The sequence below is a fragment of the Trichosurus vulpecula genome, chromosome 6, assembly GCF_011100635.1.
Source record: "Trichosurus vulpecula isolate mTriVul1 chromosome 6, mTriVul1.pri, whole genome shotgun sequence".
Classification (NCBI taxonomy): Eukaryota; Metazoa; Chordata; class Mammalia; order Diprotodontia; family Phalangeridae; genus Trichosurus; species Trichosurus vulpecula.
Window position 1 is genome coordinate 142586205 of NC_050578.1, and position 18486 is coordinate 142604690.

Sequence of the window (18486 nt, forward strand, 5' to 3'; positions counted from 1 at the left end):
TGGAGCAGACAAAGCAAGCACTGTCATTGAAAGGGAAAGTAAGTATTGAAATGCTAATAAATTGTGATCAGAAAATCAAATTCCAATCATGAGCATCAGAAGAAGTCCTTTTGTGGGTTATGGTAGGAACAAATTTCTGGGCATCTTTGTGCGTACCTATTCTGGGGTGGAGGAATAGGGAATTGGAAATGTCTAAGATGTGCAACTGAGAGGTTAATGTTTTACAGGAACTACTTATATCTATGTTAATATCATAATATATTTATATCGTAATATCAATATTATGATGACATAACTAGTATGAGAATAGCAGAGAGGAGAAAGATTGAGAATCAGATATTGAACTCATTATGCAACGGAGGGGAGGGTCTTGGAAGTCTATAGACAACAGTTACCAGGATTATGATTGGGTGGTAGCTGCAAATTGAATGAATCTAAATGGAAGAGATAGGACTAAGTGTGGAGGTAAGCAGGGAACATGGAGGTGATAACGGGGAGCACACAGTATTCCAATTCTCTGTACTGGACTAGTGAATTAGGGAATGATTGAAATAGCAGCCAGTGCTAGAAATGATTCCAGGAAGACTATGTCATAAGAAGAGAGTCAAGTTTCTGTGAGAGCTAGAAGACAGGAGTTGGAAGGGAAAGGATTTGAGATGAAAGTAAGTACGTTGTCTAACTTAAGGTAGAGTGGAGTAGTAATGTCTTGGGAAATGAGTAAGATGAGAAACTGGGAGGTCACTGTTTTTCAAGGACTATTTACATCTATGTTAAAGTTCTCTGGCATGAGGAGGGAGAAGGAGAGGAAAAAAAGACTGTGAGCCAGAGACTGATCTCATTGAAGAAAGTGGGAGAGTGTCCTGAAGGTTGATTAACATGTATCAGAATTTGGATTGGGTGGTAGATATAGATTGAGTGAATCTCACATGAGAAGAGGTTACTGAGTGAAGGGTGACCTTGGAAGTAGAACTTTGTTAGTCATTGATGATTGGGTTCAAATAGTTTATCATCACCACTAGGAGGGTCTCCGTTTGGTTTCCTAGTGTGAAATCATCTCTTGGTGAGGGTTTCTTGTCATCTTTTTGTGCTTGTGGAAAAGGATATTGACTTTTCCCTTCTCTACCATGCTTAGGTCTGAAACACAGCAAACAACATTTATAGATTTTTTTAAGTGTTATTACTATGTCTTACAGGGAAGCATGCAGACAGCTGAAACAACAAATAAATATAAAACTTAGAAGTTTAAGGAATCATTAACAGTTTATCCTGGTCTAATGTACAGGCAACAAAGTCTTGATCTTCCTGAGTTCTCCCTCTTTTTGTCTTATTTCCAAATTTTCTCTTTACATTCAGCTAATATAATTCCGTCCAGTTTGAATATTAGACAAAGCTTTAAGTTTCTACCTGTAATAAATCTGGTTTAGCAAGACTGGTAAGTATGTGTTAAGCCACCAATCTCACTGCTAGATGTGGGAGCCCCAGTTTGTGGTAGGTTCCTTTTTCTTTGACTCCCTGACTCTCGGTGCCCCACTGCTGGCGAATTGAAAGTCCCCTTTGGCTAAGGCGTGCAATAGTCTTCACTTTTAATATGTCTGGCTATGCATAGGCTCAGTGAACTCCTGGATTTATACTCTGGTCCTCTGGAGAAGTTGAGACCCTTCATATCTAGATTGTAAACATTCTTGTCTTGGGATTTAGGCTTGCTACACTGATCTGTTTAGTTCCTCCTTTTACTTCCTTAGGGGTTCAATTGTTCTTTCTACTGGAAGCATCTCGCACATTTCATCTTACATTTCTGTGTTGTTTGATTTGCCTGAAAAAATTTCACAGACCAAACTTTACAGATGGTTTAGCCCTTTGGCACAAATGTCTTAGCTAGTTATTGTACTGTCACTGGAAGCATTTTCTCTCTAGAGTCCATAGAGTTCAGGAATACGTAGTCCCTGCACATTATATTCCCAAAATGTTCCTAGAAATTGCCCCTCCCCCAGATTCCCTTTATTTCTTGTACAAAACTTCACTTCTGGGTAGCTCTCCCAAAATTTGTTTTTTTCTAATTTTACCTTAGTTACTTCAAGGTGGTTGGCAGAACTGAAAAAAAAAAAAACATATTTTGATTCCAATGAATCTGTTCTACCCATTTTCCTGTTTATTCAGGTCCCAGAGAAATTGTTTAATTATGAAAGAGTTCTACTGTAGAGGAAAATAAAAACTCAAAAACCTTGAACACCTAATAAATAACACACATTTCCTTCACCAATAAAGTCAGCACCATGACAATATGAAAAAAAAATCTTTGGATAGATAGCCAATGGTTATACAAGACAGAAATCTCTACTGAATTGTATTTACAGCTAAGGGTAGGCTGGTCTCCCTCTGGCATGTGTTAATTTGATTGTTTTAAAATATGTACATAATTTGGGACACTATGTTTAGAATGAGCTAGTGCTGAAAAGGAGCATATATTCTAATCCTCTCATTTTACAGACAGGAAACTGAGGCACCAGGTAGTTAAATAACTTGTCCAAAAATATTCATGTACTGTGTGAGAAGCTGAGATTTTAAGTCACATCCTTTACTCTCAAATAGAGCAGCATTCTTTCACAATGCCACACTGCCTTTCTTGACAAAGTCATTGGCATCTTCCATTGGCTAATTCCCAAAATGGAATATTTGTTCACCCAACACAGTATCTTTCATAAGTAGGTCTCAGATGGTGAGTTTACCTATGAGATTAAGGGTGATGGAGGGGAAAATTATCACAAATGGAGCTAGGCAGACCTAGTTTTTGGAATCAACAGTAGCAGTGACTGGCTCCATAATTTTTAATAAAAGTTTTTGAAGGATTTGATTCCCTCTTCTGTAGAATAAAGGAATAGACAAGATATGTCAGGTTCCTTTCAGCTCAGTAGAATGGTGGATAAAGTTCTGGACTTGGAGTTAGCCAGATTTTAGTTCAAATACTCTCACAGGCACTTACTAGCTGTGTGACCCTAGGCAAGTTATTTAACTTGTCCTTACTTGTAAAATAGTGATAAGAATAGCATATACTTCTCAAGGTTATTATTAGGTTAAAATATGATATACACAAAGAGCTTTGCAAATTTCAAAGCTATATATATATATATATATATATAGTGGTAGTAGCATTAGTAAGAGTAGGAGTAGGAGTAGTAGTAGTGTATGGAGGAGGGAGAGTAGTAGGAGTTATATAACGTAGATGAGTCACTTGAAATCCTCCAGTCTCAGATTCCTTATATATAAAATGGGGATAATTATAGCCTCCACCTACCAGGGTGTTTGGGAGGATCAAATCAGATAAAATATATAAATCTCTTTACAAATCAAAAAAGTGCTAAATACATACTAGCTGTTATTATTCCTTTTCTTGGAACAATCCTATTCAGTGTTTTAGAGAAATCAATCCTCATGAAACCGCGGAAATAGTGGCATAATTTGGGAAACAATGCTGTCTAAAACATCACCATATGATCTTGGATTAGACCAGCACTCAAAAGTAGCTGGGCTTGTTTATGTAAGGGCCATATATTCAGTACTGCCCAAAGATAAAGAACATTTTTTTAAAAAGCATACTGTTCTGGCTAGCAAATGTCATTGATATGATAGTATGAATGATTGAGTTATATTCCAACTGACTCCATAATGTATAAGATGGTCCAGCCTGATAAAATGGGTGCCTATTTAAAGAACTCACTGAATGTATTAGAAGAAAGAAAAAGAATATAAAAGAAGTTCGAAAAAGTTTTTTGTCTAACAGGTTTCCACACTATATGCTTTAGCTTTGCATGATTTCCCCCCAGCCTTTTCAGAAATGTTATTAACTTCAGAAAATTGTTTTTTCTCCTGCATGTTGAGAGGAAAAGCAATTTGAAATGTTTATTTTATATTTGAAGAGTCCTATTCATAAGAGAAAGGGCAAAAATATTATTGCTGACTACAATTTGTGACTCAAAACACACAACTGTATGTACCCTCAACAATCTGCTACAGTGTGGGTCTGATAAATGAAAGAAATCTAATGTTTCTTTCATTCATTAATCCAAATTAATGCATATAAAGCACTTACAGCTCCATGAAGAGAAAGGATTCTACAGCCATCACCATTTGCCCCCAGTGGTGGTCATAATGCCATGCTTCTAGGTGGAGGTCAAGAGAGCTATTACACCCTAATAGAATCTCTAGAAGCTGAGATCTTGCTCATTCACACTAAATGAACCAAGACCCATTGCTAATTACCAAATTTTGTGTACTAATACGTAAGCAAAGAGACAAAATGCAGTGAAATAAAGGATACCCTACCTAGACAACATCCTTTTGTACATAGTTCAACAGATAACAGACTCCAATGGTTAACACAACATAGTCAAACAGCTTAATAAGCACTTAGCATGGTTTATTGGATAATCAAGTCACACACAGTTTCTAAAAGCTATTGGCTATGCTATCTACTTTGGTAAACTGAAATCCCAACCTTTCTCCATAGGTAATAATGCTTTACCAGAATTTACCTCTTCATGAGATTTCTACTGCCCCAGGAACTGTACTCCCTGTGTGATGGCTCACACTTCAATGACCTAATTAAACTTCTAATTATACTGTATTGAATGTGTTTCTGTAGTGCTTACACATAGGCATGTCAACAAACATCCACATCTGCAGTAGATTAGAATGGAGAACCAAACAATTCTATGATTTTTCTTTTTAATTCAAGACTATTTTCATTCTTAATCAATATGCATTTATTAAGAACTTACTGCATATTAAGTACTGTGATAAGCACTGGGAATATTAAGGAAGGAAAAACATAAGATTCATGACCTAAAGGAGCTTATATTCTTTTTTTTTTCTTTAGTATATTTAGTTTTCAAGCATTGATTTTCACAAGAGTTTGAATTACAAATTTTGTCCCCATTTCTACCCTCCCCCCTACTCCTTACATTCTTAAGAGGATGACACTTTGTGAACAACTAAGGGGAAGACCATAAGATATATAGTATGAAAATGAGAGGTAATCTCAGAAGGAAGGCATATTATGATGAAGAGGACCTAGAATAGCCTCATATAGAATGCAGATTTTAAGCTGAGTCTTGAAGATATGAAGGTGAAGGGGGAGACCATTATAGGCAAGGGCAACAGCTGTTGAAAAGGCATGGTGAAGTTGGCAGATGAAGGGTCATGTGTATGAGCAACAACAAGAAAGTCAGGGTTAATGGACCATGGAGAACAAATGAGGTAGGGAAGGAGCATTTATTAGGGATCTACTAAGTACTAGGCACTATACTAAGTTCTTTACAAATAATATCTCAGGTGATCCTCACAACAACTCTGAGGGGTAGGTATCATTATTATCATTTTATAGTCAAAAAAACTGAGGAAGACAGAGGTTAAGTGCCTCATATAAGTCACATACCTGGTAAGTGTCTAGGACCAGATTTTAGCTCAAATATTCCTTACTCCAAGTCCAACACTCTAACCATTGTACCACCTAGCCATATTTGATCCTTGAAGTTGGTAGGGGACTGCTGAAGTTGATTTAGCAGTATCATGATAGGGTTAAACTTCACTTTAGGGACATCACTTGGGCAGCTGAATGGAAGAAAGAGTTGGGAGAAATTTGAATCAAGGAATCCAAAAACAGGGATTTTTTAGTTGTCTAGGCATGGTGTCATGGTCACCTGGACCAGAGTGGAGGTAATGTTAGAGGAAGGAGAAAGAATGTATGAGAAAGGTTGTGAAGACAGCAATTGTAAGACTTGGTACTACTTTGGAAATGGGGAACAAGTGAGAGAGAAAAGTCTGGAAGGGTTAGAATGAGGGAGAAGTTATGAAGTATCTCAAGGAGTATAATAGTGAAATGGAGGAGAGATGTAGAACTGTAGATGCCCAGGATGGTAGGATTAAATAAGGTTTTGGGGAAGGATTGGAGAGACACTCAAAAAATTCATTAATTCAATAAACATTTATTTGGTGACTACTATATTCAACACACTGTGTAAATCAAGGAGAAGTGCAAAAAAAATTTTTTTTTAAAGTTCCTGGACTTCCAGGGGTGGAGCCAAGATGGCAGCTGGAAAGCAGGGACTTGTGTGAGCTCTCCACCACATCCCTGTAAAAACCTGTAAAAATGGCTCTGAAAGAATTCTAGAACTGCAGAACCCACAAAACAGCAGAGGGAAGCAGGGATCCAGCCCACGACAGCCTGGACGGTCACTGGATGAGGTCTATCGCGCATAGAGTGGAGGGGAGGCAGCAGGACCAGCCAGACCAGGAGCTGGGCAGAACAGGCCCTAGCACCCTGAATTAGTGAGCTGTGGCAGTTACCAGACTTCTCAACCCACAAACACCAAAGACAACAGAGAAGGTTAGTGGGAAAAGCTGTGGGGGACAGAGTTTGAGGTTGGGCCACCACCCCAGGAGCAGCAGGGGAGGGGCAGCTATAGAACTACAGCTGCAGTTATTTCCTGCCCCAGGCCCACATGGTGGTAGGAATTAAGTGGCAGATCAGAGCAGGAGTGCAGAGCCTGCTGAAGATTTGCGTCAGGTCTGGGTTGGTGGTTCTTCAGGAAGGAGGAGTGCTGGGGTGGCAGAGCTGGCTGTATACAAATAGCTCTGAAATCAACGGCACGTCTGCTCAAGCTTGGAACTAAGTACTCTTTGCTCTACAAGCAGTCATACCCTGCTGAAAAACTTAAGGGTCAAGTACCTTGGCTGGGAACATGGCCAGGCAGCGAAAACACACCCAGATTCAGTCTCAGACTTTGGAATCTTTCTTTGGTGACAAAGAAGATCAAAATATACAGCCTGAAGAAGTCAACAAAATCCAAGAGCCTACACCAAAAGCCTCCAAGGAAAACATGAACTGGTCTCAGGCCACGGAAGAGCTCAAAAAGGAGTTGGAAAAGCAACTTAGAGAAGTAGAGCAAAAATTGGGAAGAGAAATGAGAAGGATGCGAGAAAACCATGAAAAACAAGTCAATGACTTGCTAAAGGATACCCAAAAAAATACTGAAAAAAATATTGAAGAAAACAACACTTTAAAAAATAGACTAACTCAAATGGCAAAAGAGCTCCAAAACACCAATGAGGATGCCTTGAAAGGCAGAATTAGCCAAATGGAAAAGGAGGTCTAAAAAACCACGGAAGAATATACTACTTTAAAAATAAGATTGGAGCAAGTGGAAGCCAGTGACATGATGAGAAAACAAGATAGTATAAAACAGAACCAAAGGAATGAAAAAATGGAAGACAATGTCAAATACCTCATTGGTAAAACCACTGATTTAAAAAATAGATCCAGGAGAGATAATTTAAAAATTATTGGACTACATGAAAGTCATTATCAAAAAAAGAGCCTAGATAGCATCTTTCCAGAAATTATCTAGGTGAATTACCCTGATATTCTAGAGCCAGAGGGTAAAATAGAAATTGAAAGAATCCAACAATCGCCTTCTCAAAAAGATCCCAAAAAGGAAGCTCCTAGGAACATTGTCACCAAATTCCAGAGCTCCCAGGTCAAGGAGAAAATATTGCAAGCAGACAGAAAGAAACAATTTGATTATTGTGGAAAAACAATCAGGATATCAGAGGATCTGGGAGCTTCTACATTAAGGGACTGACGGGCTTGGAATACGATATTCCAGAGGTCAATGGAGTTAGGATTAAAACCAAGAATCACCTACCCAGCAAAACTGAGTATCATGCTCCAAGGCAAAATATGGATTTTCAATAAATAGAGGACTTCAAGCTTTTTCAGTGAAAAGACCAGAGCTGAATAGAAAATTTGAGTTTCGAACACAAGAATCAAGAGAAGCATGAACAGGTAAACAAGAAAGAGAAATCGTAAGTGACTTACTAAAGTTGAACTGTTTTGTTTACATTCCTACATAGAAAGATGATGTGTATGATTCATGAGACCTCAATATCATAGTAGCTGAAAGGAATATGCATATATATATATATATATATATATATATATATACACATACACATACATATGTATATACTTATATATACGTATGTGTGTGTCTATGTATGTATATATGTAGGTATATATACACACACACACATATATACATATGTATGTATATATGTGTGTGTGTATGTATGTGTGTACATATATATACACACTAAGGGCACAGGGTAAGTTGAATATGAAGGAATGATACCTAAAAAAATAAAATCAATTTAAGGGGCAAGAGAGGAATATATTGAGAGAGGGACAAAGGGAGAGATAGAATGGGGTAAATTATCTCACATAAAAGTGGCAAGAAAAAGTGGTTCTGTAGGAAGGGAACAGGGGGCAGGTGAGAAGGAATGAGTAAATCTTGCTCTCATCGGATTTGACCTGAGGAGGGAATACCATACACACTCAATTGGGTATCTTACCCCACAGGAAAGAAGGAGAAAGAAGATAAAAAAGGGGAGATGATAGAAGGGAAGGCAGAAGGGAGAAGAGGTAATCAAAAACAAACACTTTCGAAAAGGGACAAGGTCAAGGGAGAAAATTCAATAAAGGGACTATGTTAGGAAGGAGCAAAACATAGTTCATCTTTCACAACATGTGTATTGTGGAATGGTTTTACATAATGATACGCATGTGGCCTATGTTGAGTTGCTTGCCCTCTTAGGGAGGGTGGGTGGGGAGGGAAGAGGGGAGAGAATTTGGAACTCAAAGTTTTAAAAACAGATGTTCGAATACAACAACAAGAAAAAAAAATGTTTTTGCAAGCAACTAGGAAATAAGATACACAGACAATGGGGCACAGAAATTTATCTTTCCCTACAAGAGAAGAAGGGAAAGGGGGATGAGAGGGGAGTGGGGTGACAGATGGGGGGACTGACTGGGGAACGGGGCAACCAGAATATATGCCATCTTGGAGTGGGGGAAGGGTAGAAATGGGGAAGAAAATTGTAATTCAAACTTTTGTGAAAATCAATGCTGAAAACTAAATATATTAAATAAATTTGAAAAATAAAATTAAAAATAAAAAAAAGTTCCTGCCTTCATGGATGTTAAAATCTAAATGGAGGGCGGTGGGAATAATACGTAAATGGAAGCTAAAAAGCATGGGTGGATGATTGTGTGTGTGTGGTGGAGCTTGGGGTATATTACTAATGCCAAGAAGAGATGCTGATTTAGAATGGAGTGACCAGGAAGGTTTTGCATCCTCTATGAAGGAAGGCTTTGTGAGGAATTAATGCTTTGCTCTCCAGTCTTCTAATGGAAGGGAAAAATGCTGAATATCAAAGCCTGAGTCCATCTTGGTGGTGATGAGATTTCAGGAGATCAGCTTATCCTGGGGTGGGGTGAGGTTGTTCCTTGAAAACAAAGACAAGCAGAGCTGCTGCTGAGTAATGGATATGGAGAATGGGCATGGCCATGATTGTAGACAGTGGGGAAATGGCCAGTAATTAGGAGAGATTAAAGAGCAGACAGTTGCTACAATCTACAGAAGGAGATGGGATGGCAAAAACTTTTCTCACTTATGCCAAAACAGAGGAAAAATTGATAATCTAGACTTTTCTCTATGCTAAAGCTAAGTGAATTATTCAAATCTCAGTCATGTTTTTTCTGACTTGTGAGTATTACTATTAGATTTCCTCTTTCCTATTTCAGTGAGTTTTTTTGTTCTTTTTGTTTGCCCCTGGGTTTCCAGGTTCTTATTATTGCCCTTGTAATTGTCATTAGTTTGGAATAACATTGACATTATGCCAAGTGTTTGGATGGTAACAAAAACGAGATGACAATTGGAACACTTGGCATCCAGTAGATAGAAAAAGTTCTTCATTTTTGATATTTTTGACATTATTCAACCAGTCAACAACATCTATTCACCTAATGATTGCACCACTCTGCTGAAAGCCAGTGTGTGAATATGAAGATTAATTAAGGCCAGATGCCTCAACCTCAAGGAATCTAAAATTTAACTGTGAATTCTGAAGATATTCACATAAAACAAAGGAAGAAAACTGTTAGGGAGTAATGTGAGGCAGCACAAATTAATGTTTAAAATACATGTAGAGTGAACATAGACATAATTTCATATTGATTTACCTTAATCTTCTTTAATAAATTTTATTTTCTTGATCTATCCACCTTTAATTCATCACTGCATTATATTTAAAAATTCTAATTCTTATTCATCTAGTTTTAGCTGAGAATTGAGAATTCTAGTACATACTCATGTAACAGGTAAGACAAAACACCACACAGTCACAGAGGGAAGACTCTTGAGATGTTTCTAAGTATGTGCATAGAAATCTGTATGTAAAATTTGTTATTAGGTTTGAATGTTAGTCTTATTTGCTCATTGTTTTTATTGTATTATATATGCATATATATTATATACATACATATGTATATATGCATATATGTATATACATATGTATATATGTATATGCATATATGTATATGTTTATATATGTATTTTGTGTATACATATATATATATATACACACACACATACATACATACACATCTATATCTATATGGAGAGAGAGACAGAGACAGAGACTGCTTGTTACAAATGGAATATTCCACATCCTCTACTATATGCTAAGTCCTGAAGATACAAAGATAAAAGCAAATAAAATTCTTGAACGACCACACTACAAAACCAAATGCCCACTGATGTGATTAATGACAAATTTGGGATCATATAATTTATAGAAGTATAGAACATTATATCCAGAAGGAGCTTAAGAAATTATTGAATCTAATGAACTCATTTTACGAAGAAAAAGAAAAAGAAAAAACTAGGGCCCAAATACAGGAAGTAAGTTTCCAGTGACATAGAGAGGAAAGGTGAGTTGACAGTGAAATACTAAGAAAAGGTTGATCTGAGATTCAGATCTGCGAAATGCTAAATCAACCAATCAATTAAACATCCACTATTTGCTAGGCGCTGTGATAGGTATTGAGACGAATGAAGACAAAATTGAAACATTCTCTGCATTTATGGAGTTTAATGAAGGTCCTCAAATGCAATACATGAGGTTTTCACCTGAGTCAGAAGACAATTTCTTCCCTCAAATTTTCACGATCTTTTGCATTAGAAATAAAGCCCAGCAATTATGTTTATATGGCTCTATATTCTCATATCCCTTTGTGTACCAATTTCTAGGGAAAAAAGTTTGAGGGCTTTTGGCTCTCTCTTTATCATGATCCTTTCTGTGAAGTCTAGCCACTGGTCTCACTTCTAATGAAGGGCAGGAAGTATGGAGTTTGGGAACTCTGAATGGTTCTGGAGACTAAAGGGATCATACATGAATTGCAAAAAGATTTGGCATGATGCAGTCTTTCTTTTTGTGATAGAGTTGAAAAAACACTACAGCTATACCTCAGAGACATTGTGAATTCAGATCACCCCAATAAAGTGAATATTGCAATAAAACAAGTCATTATTTTTTGTTTCCTAGGGCATAAAAAAGTTATTTTACATTAAAATGTAGTCTATTAAGTATTAAATAGTATTATGTAAAAATATACATGCCTTAATTAAAAAATACTTTGTTACTAAAAAATGCTAACCATCATCTGAGCCTTCAGCAAGGTGTAATCATTTTGCTGGTGAAGACTCTTGCCTTGGTGTTGATGGCTGCTGATTGATCAGGGTGGTGGTTGCTGAAGGCAAGGTTACTGAGGGTGATTGTGGCAATTTCTCAGAATAAAAAAAATAAAGTTCGCCACATAGATTGACTCTTCCTTTCACTTGAAAACTTTGAGGCCATTGCAGGGTTATTAACTGGCCTAATTTCAATATTGCCTTGTCTCAGGATATAGGGAGAGAAACTGGAACTTCTAGTAAGTGGAATAGTTGGAGCACACATAACATTCATCGATTAAGTTTGCTGTCTCATGTGGACACTGTTCTTGGAATCTCAAGACAATTACAATAACATAAAAGATTACTGATCACAGACCACCATAGCAGATATATTAATATGAAAAAGTTTGAACTATTGAAAGACACAGAGATATGATGTGAGCACACGCTATTAGAAAAATGACTTGCTCAAAGCAAATCTTTAATTTCTTAAAAAAATGGTATCTAAAAAGCACAATAAAGTGAAGCGCAACAAAATGTGGTATACCCATGTGTAGCACTAATACTGCTTGCAGCTGCTGTGGATGTGTAACATCAATAACACCAGCACACAGGAGGGCTGCTAGCACAGATTCTTTCATCTGATTTACTAAGGAAAGCAAATTTAAGGGGTTTAACAATCTTATTTTAATTAAACATACATATATTATGCCCTTAGTTCAGGGGGAAAAGTCAGCCCCCTGAACTTCAGAGCAAATACAAACAGAAATTACAAGCAGAAATTATGTAAACAAAGCAAATAACACAAATCAGCAGACCTGGATTCTAACTGCCTGTTCATAGCAATATATACATAGTTGCCAGAGAGAAAAGCACAAACATCTGGGTTTTCAAAGCTGGGAGGCTCTTTAACATCTACCCAGAGTCTCATCTGGTCAAATCACATGAACACTCTTCCAGTGAGTGAGCCCCACAGCAAAATGCTAATCTCAGAGTATATATACACTTCTTGAGTGTCAGAGGGCATCATAGCCATGTGACTGAAACTCATGTGATTTGGGCTTTCTTGTGATTTAAGCAGGTCATCAAAGACTCCTGATTCAATCAAAGGGAAGACACAAACTAAGGCACTTGGTTGCCTTGGTGCTGAGAAGCTCTCCAAAAGAAAATAAAAACATCAAAAAATCCCACTTTCCTTGCCATTACACCATATATCTGAAGTTAGAGAACTGTGGAGTCCAAAATCATCCAATCTGCAAGAAAAAACACACTGAAGCAGAGCTCTGAGCCATTAGCCATATATTAAAGAGACTGGACCCCTTCGTTGAATGGGACCTCAGATCTTTCCTATGATGTGAAATACCTACTTTTTCCCCCAAAGCCTTACTTTTATAAGGGATTGATATCCAGACACTAAAACAGGGAAAACAAAATGTAGAATTTTATTGGTTGATTAACATTGCTTTTGACCCTCCAGCCTAACCAGAAATGATACATCAGTATGGGTGCTCACCGGATGGGCAAGACAAGGGTTATCACCACTAATTAAATGGTCATAAGATGTTCACATGCTCATGCTGGGCAACAGAGTGATCTGGATGTGCAAACATAAATCTAGGGAATTTCATATCACATCAAGACATCTCATCCATACTGGGTTTAGTCATCAACATTCTTTTGGTTAAGTAAGTGAACTTCATGACTGGTAATTAAGTGTTGAACAGTGAATTCATAGACTGTAAAGTTTGAGGCCAACTAAGAGAATCTGTCTATCTTACCTAATTATGCCTGTATGATATATATATATATATATATATATATATATGTATGTATATATATATATATATATATATATATATATATATAACATTCATTCATGTCCATTATTCTTAATATTAGTTAACTAAACTGCCTAAATGTATATTACTAGATGAGTATATCACCAAGGATTGCTAACAATCATTGCTCCTATGGAATCACACTGAACTGGTTAATAGTGATCGGAGCCAAATAGGGGTCTAATTAAAATCCTCTTTGTCAGACCCCGGGTTCTGAAACTGCCACAGAGGTTTGTAATCTCTGTGACCTTGAGCAGGTCACTTAACAACCCTGGGCCTCATTTTCTTCATTAATCAACTGAGAGGGTTGATTTAGATGCCATATGAGGTCCCTTCTACTTCTACCTTTGTGATCGTATGAATCACTTGCCAGTGACACAAAGAGCTCATATAACATTAGCCCTGGGCAAAATCTTATGAACTCTTCAGAATGATCTCTTGATCTGCTAGGAGACTTTTTCAGTTGGCTAAACTGCATGAGTCTTGTCTGAGTTGAGAGGAAAGAGGCCAGTTTCAAGAGACATATGCCTCTTTTTTCAATACTTTGTTCATAACTCTTATCTTTCAACAACTTAGGTCCCTTCTCATCAAGATTCTTACCTTAATATTCAGTTCCTACTGGTTAAATTGAGCAGAATAAATAAATATTTGTTAAGTAACTGTTGTGTTTTTACTGGCTGGTGGGGATAAAAATGCCCAAAAACCTAGCTGATATGCTAAAACAGACTTCTAAAGAGATATCAGTTGGTCTGGATATTATAGCTAGCACATAGACACTGAAATTTAGCCGTGATTACATTCTCAGATGACATTGATTTGGATATTCTCACCCATAATGCAAATTACAACATATTGATGCCTGATATTCCTTGCTTGATATTTTGTAATTAAGAGTCCAATAAATTGGCCATATTTTTTCATAAATTGAAATAACTTTGCCATAAGACAACTGTGTTGAGAAATTTCCTGATTTCTCTTAATGTCATGAAGATATCGGGAGCCATGTTTTGGTCATTCCTCAGTCTTAAAATGTATATGGCCTGCGATTTTTCAGTGATATACACATATCTATTTTTTTATTTTTACTTTTTTTATTAATTTTTATTTTTAGTTTAAAACATTCGGTTCTACATAATTTTGAGTTCCAGATTTTCTTCCCTCCATCCCCAAGACAGCATGGAATCCCACATAGCTTCCATGTATAACTTCTCATTGAATTACTTTACACACTAGTCAAGTTATGGAGAAGAACTGTGATCAATGAAATGAATAACGTGAGAGAAGAAACAGGACCAAATAAAAAAAACCCAAAACAAAAACAAAAGAGAGAAAAGACAAAAAAAAAGGCGGGTGGGGGGGAAGGTTAGCATGAAGTGTGCCTCAATCTGCATTCATACTTCATAGTTCTTTTTCTGAATGTAGATGCATTCTCCATCATGAGTCCTTTGGAGTTGTCTTTGTACCTTCTGTTGCTGAGAAGAGAGAAGTAGGTCAGGGTTGGTCCTCACAGAACTCATATATCTGTGGTTGTGTATAATGTTCTCCTGGCTCTGCCCCACTCACTGAGCATTATGTCGTGTAGGTTTTTCCAGGTTGTTATGAAGCCCATATCATCCTGATTTCTTATGGCACAATAGTATTCCATTACCTTCATAACCAGAGCTTGTTCAGCCATTCCCCAATTGATGGGCATCACTTTGATTTCCATTTCTTAGCTACCACAAAAAGAGCCACTGTAAATATTTTTGTACTTATGGGTCCTTTTCCCACTTGTGTGATTTCTTTGGGATACAACCCAAGAAGTGGTGCTGCTGGGTCAAAGTGTATGAACATTTTTATAGCCCTTTGGACGTAATTCCAAATGACTCTCCAAAATTGCTGAATCATTTCACAACTCTACCAGCAATGTAACAATGTTTCAATTTTCCCACAACCTCTCCAGCGTTAATCACTTTCTTGTTTTCTTATTATAGCCAATTTGATAGGAGAGATGTGGTGTCTAAGAGTTGTTTTGATTTGCATTTCTCTAATCAGTAGTGATTTAGAGCATTTTTTCATATGCCTATAGATATCTTTAATTTCCTCCTCTGAAAACTGCCTGTTCATATCCTTTGACCATTTCTCAATTGGGGAATGGCTTGCATTCCTATATATTTGGCTCAGTTCCCTGTATATTTTAGAAATGAGGCATTTATCAGAGATACTAGTTGTAAAGATTTTCTCCTAATTTTCTGCTTCCCTCCCAATTTTTGTTGCATTGGCTTTTTTTGTACAAAAACATTTCAATTTAACATAATCAAAATTATCTATTTTGCATTTTGTAATGCTCTCTATCCCTTGTTGGGTCATGAATTCTTCTCTTTTCCATAAATCTGTTTAGTAAACTATTCCTTGCTCTCCCAAATTACTTATAGTATCAGCCTTTACTCCTAAATCATGAACCCATTTTGACTTTATTTTGATATATGGTGTAACATATTGTTCTATGTCCAGTTTCTGCCCTATCATTTTCCAATTTTCCCAACAGTTTTTGTGAAATAGTGAATTATTAGCCCAGAAGCTGGCCTCCTCGGGTTTATCAAAGAGTAGATTGCTACAGATATTCACTTCTCCTTCTTGTGTTCCTATCCTATTCCACTGATCCACAACTCTGTTTCTTAGCCAGTACCAGGTAGTTTTGATGACTGCTGCTCTATAGTACAGTTTAATATCTGGTATGGCTAGGCCACTTTCTCTAGCATTTCTTTTCATGAATACCCTAGAAATTCTAGACCTCTTGTTCTTCCAGATGAATTTTGTTATTATTTTGTCCAGCTCAGTAAAATAAATTTTGGGTACGTCAATTGGTATGGCACTGAATAGATAGATTAAGTAAAATTGACATTTTTATTATATTAGCTCAGCCTAACCATGAGCAACTGATACTTTTCCATTTATTTAGATCTGACTTTATTTGTGTGAAAAATGTTTCATAATTATGTTCATATAGGCCCGGGGTTTGTCTTGGCAGATATACTTCCAAATATTTTATAGTCTCTACAGTAACTTTGAATGGAATTTCTCTTTCTATCTCTTGCTGTTGGGCTTTGTCAGTACTGTATAGGAATGCTGAGGATTTATGTAGGTTTATTTTATGTCCTGCAACTCTGCTAAAGTTGTTTATTATTTCAAGTAGTTTTTCAATTGATTCTCTAGCATTCTCTAAGTAAATCATCATATCATTTTCAAAAAGTGATACTTTAGTTTCTTCTTTTCCAATTCTAATTCCTTCAATTTCTTTTTCTTCTCTTATTGCTACAGCTAACGTTTCTAGTATCAAATTGTATAGTAGGGGTGATAATTGACATCCTTGTTTCACCCCTGATCTTATTGGGAATGCATCTAGCTTATCCTCATTACAAATAATGCTTGCTGATGGTTTTAGGTACATGCTATTTATAATTTTAAGGAAGGTTCCATTTATTCCTATGCTTTTTAGTGTTTTTTAATAGGAATTGGTGTTGTATTTTGTCAAAGGCTTTTTCTGCATCTATTGAGATGATCATATGGTTTCTGCTAGTTTGGTTTTTGATATGGTCAATTATGCTAATAGTTTTCCTAATATTGAACCAGGCTTGCATTCCTGGAATAAATCCTACCTGGTCATAATGTATTATCCTCATGATAAGTTGCTGCAATCTTTTTGAAAATATTTTATTTAAAATTTTTGCATCAATATTCATTAGGGAAATTGGTCTATAATTTTCGTTCTCTGTTTTGACTCTACCTGGTTTGGGTATTTGTGTCATAAGAAGAATTTGGTAGGACTCCTTCACCTATTTTCCCCAATAGTCTAAAAAGTATAGGAATTAGTTGTTCTTTAAATGTTTGATAGAATTCACGTGTAAAACCATCTGGCCCTGGAGATTTTTTCCTAGGGAGTTCATTGATGGCATGCTCAATTTCTTTTTCCTGGCATGGGTTTTTTTAGAAATTTTACTTCCTTTTCTGTTAACCTGGGCAATTTATGTTTCTATAGATATCCATCCATATCTCTAAGGTTGTCAAACTTATGGGCTTACAATTGGGCAAAATAATTCCTAACTATTGGTTTGATTTCCTCTTCATTAGAGGTAAACTCACCCTATTTATTTTTGATACTGGTAATTTGATTTTCTTCTTTCTTTTTTTAATCAAATTGACCAAGGTTTTATCAATTTCATTGTTTTTTTTTCGTAAAACCAACTCTTTGTTTTATTTATTAATTCAATAGTTTTCTTGGTTTCAATTTTATTAATCTCTCCTTTGATTTTCAGTATTTCTAATTTGGTATTTAATTGGGGATTTTCGATTTGCCCTTTTTCTAGCTTTTTCAGCTGTATGTCCAGATCATTGATCTCCTTTTTCCCTATTTTATTCATGTAAGCATTTAGGGATATAAAACTTCCCTTAAGAACTGCTTTTGCTGCATCCCATAAGTTTTGGTATGTTGTCTCATTATTGTCATTCTCTTGAATGAAGTTATTAATTGTTTCTCTGATTTGTTCTTTGGCCCACTCATTCTTTAGAATTAGATTATTTAGTTTCCAATTAATTTTTAGCTTATTTTTCCATGGTTCTTTGTTACAAATAATTCTTATTTCATCATGATCGAAAAAGTATGCATTGACTACTTCTGCCTTTCTGCACTGGATTGTGAGGTTTTTATGCCTTAGTACATGGTCAATTTTTGAGTATGTGCCATGTACCGCTGACAAGAAAGTATATTCCTTTTTATCCCCATTCAGTTTTCTCCAGAGGTCTATCTTATCTGCCTTTTCTAAAATGCTGTTTACCTCTTTAACTTCTTTCTTCTTTATTTTGGGGTTAAATTTATCAAGTTCAGAAAGGGGGAGGTTGAAGTCTCCCAATATTATAATTTTGATGTTTATTTATTCCTGTAACTACCTTAACCTCTTCTCTAAGAAATTGTATGCCATACCACTTGATGCATATATGTTAAGCAATGATATTGCTTCATTGTTTATCGTGCCTTTTAGCAGGATGTAATGTCCTTCCTTATCTCTTTTAATTAAATCTATCTTCACTTTTGTTTTGTCTGA